Here is a 5,840-nt window from a genome sequence, read left to right as displayed (position 1 = left end):
ATGGGGTGACTAATCGATAAGAAAAAAAAAGTCATTTTGGGGGTGAACTATCCCTTTAAAAAACATGGTTCTCAGCAGGTAGCCTACCTTTAGACTCCAACTAGCTTTCTATTCTACTATTTCAATACATTCTAGTGTCCATGAATACATGGCCAATCAAGTCAATCAACTCAGAACAGTGTAGGCCTACTGGTAATGGTCAGAACCAGTAACCAGTACCCATAGTGGGTAGAGAGGCTGTTTGGCAATCACCTGTCTGCCTACCGGGCCCCATGTTGGAGTGTCCTGGGCAGTACACTTAAACCCTACCCCCCCCCCCCTCTCCCAGCTTCTCCCAGCCATCCGCTGGGAGAAGCTGAAACAGAATTTTCAGTCTCCCCAGAAAATAAATCCTAAAATATTGCAGTGGTGGAAAAAGTACTCAAATGTTTTACTTAAGTAAAAGTATCAATACTGCAATGTATTGCAATAATTGATACTTGCAAAGTAACTAGTAACTAAAGTTTTCAAATAATTGTAGTGGAGTAAAAGTAGGCTACAATATTTGCCTCTGAGATGTAGTGGAGTAGAAGTAAAAGTACTGAAATTGGAAATACTCCAGTAAGTCAAAATACCTCAAAATTGTACTTAAGTACAGTACTTGAGTAGATGTACTACAGTTACTTTACACCACTGAAATATTGGGACGAAATACGTGCAATGAATATATAATTATAATACATATAATACATCTGACAGTGCATGGTCTTTGCATTTCTCAGTGTAAGAAACTGTTCAATGATGTCCAGTGATGAGCATGATACGGATGATGAGACATTGGGCCCCTGGCCTGCATGGCACAGACTTGTATGCATATGTGCTGCAGAACGCCAACACCATATTAACAACAACTGCATATCAACAGGATTTGCGAAGATGAATTAGTGCTATTTTGCACTTGCATTTATATAGCGCTTTTATATCCAAAGCGCTTTACATAGATTGTGCATTACATTCACCCATTCACACACACATTCATACACTGATGGCGGCGGAAACCATGCAAGGCTCAAGGTTCAGCTTCTTGCTCAAGGACACTTGGACACTAACTCTGGGGGAGCCCCCAGCCCGGGATCGAATTAGGGTTCAGCGGGACAAGTACAAGTTGGAATTAGGGGTTCAGCGTCTTGTGCAAGGACACTTCGACACTAACTCTGGGGAGCGCCCCAGCCCGGGATCGAACTGGGAACCTTGCGGTTTCCGAGTTCCCTCTACCCGTCCACTCTACCCCTGAGCCACTGCCACCCCGCAGCAGGGGCTACCATAAGGGTTTCTTTCTTGTGACATCTACGAAGTGAATATTTAGGCTCCTTCAGTTTTCAGTAGGAGTTTTGGAGCTCTGTTATTGACATTAGTGACTAAGCCCTTTGACAAGAAATGCAAACTACTGCATATACTGTAGACCATGGTAATTGTTGACACCAAAATTGCAGTGCGCTGCTGATTTGCGAACAACACATCCACTACTGCAGTGGTTCTCAAAGTGGGGCCCCAGGGACCTTTGGGGGGTTCCAAATGAACCCTTTTGTCTGTAACTCTGAGAGTGTATAAAATTTGTTCCTGGCATTTGGTTCCTTCCTTGAAATGAAAAACAACCACTGCACTACTTCACCTCTCCTCCCACATTGGCACACAAGTGGGCAGTGGTGGAAAGAGTACTCACATTTTTGACTTGAGTAAAAGTATCAATAGGCTACTGCAATGTAGAAATACTACTTTTAACGTGTTGTAAAACTGAATGTCATGAAACCTTTAAAAGTACCAAAAGTAGAAATTGCTCATTACGCAGAATGTCCCATTTCAAGTTTTCAAATACAAATCTTTTGAAAATAGTGGTTAATGTATGTTTTGTAATAATAATCAAAATCAGTAACTAGTAACTAAAGTTTTCAAATAATTGTAGTGGAGTAAACGTACAATATTTGCCTCTGAGATGTGGTGGAGTAGAAGTAAAAGTAATTCTACTGAAAATTGGAAATCCTCCAGTAAACTAAAAATACCTCAAAATTGTACTCAAGTAGGCTACAGTACTTGAGTAACTGTACTTAGTTACTTTCACACCAATGCAAGCGGGTCTCCAAAATTCCAAACATGCAGGTGATTACAAACTGGTGGCTGCGCCTCATCAAATGATCCAATTTGCCCGCACGCCTCATGCCAGTCCAAAGTAGGCTAGTAAGACATTGCATTTAGAACTGAGTTTACAGACCTCTGACAGGCACTTCTGTTTGACAGAATAGACTCAAGATTTAACCAGGAGAGGGCGCTGTGGTCTCCTCTCTCTCTCTCTCTCTCTCTCCTCTCTCTCTCCTCTCTCTCTCTCTCTCTCTCTCTCTCTCTCTCTCTCTCTCTCTCTCTCTCCTCTCTCTCTCTCTCTCTCTCTCTCTCTCTGTCTCTCTCTCTCTCTCTCTCTGTCTCTCTCTCTCTCACACACACACACACACACACACACACACACACACACACACACACACACACACACACACACACACACACACACACACACACACACACACACACACACACACACACACACACACACACACACACACACACACACACACACACACACACACACACACACTACAGTACATCCTTGACCAACAGACACTGTTTTTAATGTTACATCAATACGTCTGTCTGTCTGTCTGTCTGTCTGTCTGTCTGTCTGTCTGTCTGTCTGTCTGTCTGGTTCTGGTTCATAGGAACATATATGGCGACATTGGCGAGGTCACCATATTTTTAAAGAGTTTTACTCAGAGAAACGAAGTACACCATTTTTTAGCAGAGCCAGTGTAGCAGATGTGAACCATCCTGCCTTAAAAAGTCAAGTGTGAAAGGGTTCATTTACTTACATAGGAGCCATAGTGGAACGATCTCGAAACCAAACCAGTGTCAAACTGACAACCAATCTGAGGTCTTTTAAGCAGCAGACAAAAGCATGCCTATTAGAAAAGGGTCATTAGTCTAGGAAAGATAGGGGAGCACTTGTTTGTGTGTATGTAGGCTATTGCATATGTTATTGTCAGGTGCTTTGTATTGTAATGTATTGTTTTACTTATTCACTGTTAAATGTGAGAGGACCTCAATGAAATAAGTCTCAGGACTTTCTTGTGTCATCAACTGTAACCATGTTGCTTTGTTTTTCAAAATAAATCAAATCAAAACTCTATCTAAAAGCTCACAATGCCTCCGATGTGACGCATTGTGAGGTTGTAGATCGGTTTTTAATACTCTTTTTTATTGGAAATCAGAGTATAATATAACCAACAACTATAAAATATAAAACAATTAAAGACAATGACAGATGATTTGGTAAATGATCCAGATCCAGAAAATATGTAACACAAACAATACAAACAAAAACAGAACAATGACACTCTTGACCTCATACTTTCCCTCTTTCCCTTACTCTGTCTCCTTAATCAACAGTATTTATGTGTCATTGATCATAAAATATTAGCGATACAAACTGAACTTTTTTTCAATACAAAAACAACTTTTTTTTCTTTCTTTCTTTCCCCCCTTTACAGAACAAACAAACAAATAAAAGTCGATGCATTTAGGCTGATACATTGTACTACACATGAATGCACCTCAATAAAAGCAAAATAAAAACACCAGAGGGATACATCGAATGAGACAAATAATAGCCTAGTAAAAAATAATTATAACATTTTAAATTAAAAAAAACACTCCAGTTCCTTTAATTAACTATTAACTATTATACATTTGAAAACTTGTGAAATGGGACATTCTGCATACTGTAAGTACATTTTGATACCAATACTTTTGTACTCAAGTACATTTTGACTTTTAATTGTAACAGAGTAGGCTATCTCTACATGATACTTTTACTTAAGTAAGAAATGTGAGTACTTTTTCCACCACTGTATATTGGATTGGAGACAGTCAAACGAGTCATGCACGTTTTTTATTCATTCTTCTTTCTTCCTTGCATGCACGCGCATGCGTGCGTGCGTGCGTGTGTGTGCGCGCGCGCGCGCGCGTGTGTGTGTGTGTGTGTGTGTGTGTGTGTGTGTGTGTGTGTGTGTGTGTGTGTGTGTGTGTGTGTGTGTGTGTGTGTGTGTGTGTGTGTGTGTGGGGCGGTGGTTCTATTCTCATGCACAGACAGATCTAACACATCCGCTCCTTCCATAATGACCTTCAGGCGGACCGGAAACAAGCAGAAGTTTAAACAGCAGCCATGTGTCAATTAATGCGTGGGAAATGGCCTAAATAGCAGTGGTGTAAAGTAACTAAGTACATGTACTCAAGTACTGTACTTAAGTACAATTTTGAGGTATTTCGGTATTTACAATGTGCAAATATTATACTTTTACTCCACTACAATTAGGACATATGAAAACTGTAGTTACTTGTTACTTTGTAGATTTGGATTATTAGTAATAAACATACATTAACCAAGTTCAGCCCTATACATTTCGGCCTTTTGAAAATAGCAGATCTAAAAGCTCACAATGTGAGCTTGTAGATCTGCTATTTTCAAAATATTTCTATACATTTGAAAACTTCAAATGGACATTCTATATAACACTTTAAGTATATTTTGATGCCAATACTTTTGTAGGCTACTTTTGCTCAAGGAATTGAACGAGTACTTTTTTTCCACCACTGGTTGATTGTAGTTGAATAGTTGAAAAAGACACAAGTAGGTCTATAGGCAGGCTATGAACTGAAAACATCTTAAACTGAGTTCATTAAAAGGTGTTTCATCTATAGGTTATTTAGATCAAACATGAGTTTCAACAAACAAAAAAATCTCTACCGATACTCATGTGTGTGTGTGTGTGTGTGTGTGTGTGTGTGTGTGTGTGTGTGTGTGTGTGTGTGTGTGTGTGTGTGTGTGTGTGTGTGTGTGTGTGTGTGTGTGTGTGTGTGTGTGTGTGTGTGTGCGTGCGTGCACGTGCATGTGAGTGAGAGAGAATTCAAGAATGTTGAGCCAATAACAGTTTTGTCTTTTGGCTCTCTGGTCTCACAACATTCACTAAGGTGGTCCGCGCGCGTGCATGCACACACACACACACACACACACACACACACACACACACACACACACACACACACAGACTCACACCTCTGACCATTGTGTGACAGTAAAATAAAAAAGAGGGGGGGTTGGTCGGGCGGAGGGGAAAGAGAGAGAGAGAGAGAGAGAGAGAGAGAGAGAGAGAGGGGGGGGTCTAGTATTTAGTTAGTGGTAGTAGTAGGCTCATAGGCTGGTGGTGTGTGTTGTGTTGTTGTGTTGTATGTGTGTGTGTGAACGGAGGAACGATCACCTCGATGCTCAATTAAGGATTTAATCTCGTCGTTAACGGATTATATACTTCATCTACTATTTAAGCCTATATACAGCAGCACTTTTAACGGTCTCTCACATTCAGAGAGAGAGACAGAGAGAGAGAGAGACACATAAGGAGTAATAAGGAATACAAGTGAGTGAATCGAACGCAGTGGCTCTAAATAACTTGTTAGTAAACAACCAGATCTTAAACTGAATTAAGATATAGTTGATCTGGTTTGCAGCAAAGGTTCGACTGGACTCCAGCAAACCAAAGAACAAGCTCTTTGCTTTCTATTCGCCTGCTTTATTTTATTTAATTTAGCTACTTTCGAACCCCCCAAAAAAGCCAACATTTTCGTTTTTTTCTGGGGAAAGTAGTGGAATAGATCTGGACAGTGAGGACCCATCCGGAGCAGAGACATAGAGAGACATCAGATCACTGGGACCCAATAGAGACAACCTGCGATCTGTCCGCACCTAGAGAGAGAGACCGAGC

Source organism: Gymnoscopelus braueri, assembly GCF_963280865.1.
Source record: "Gymnoscopelus braueri genome assembly, chromosome: 23".
Lineage (NCBI taxonomy): Eukaryota > Metazoa > Chordata > Actinopteri > Myctophiformes > Myctophidae > Gymnoscopelus > Gymnoscopelus braueri.
Note: the sequence above shows the minus strand (reverse complement) of the source record.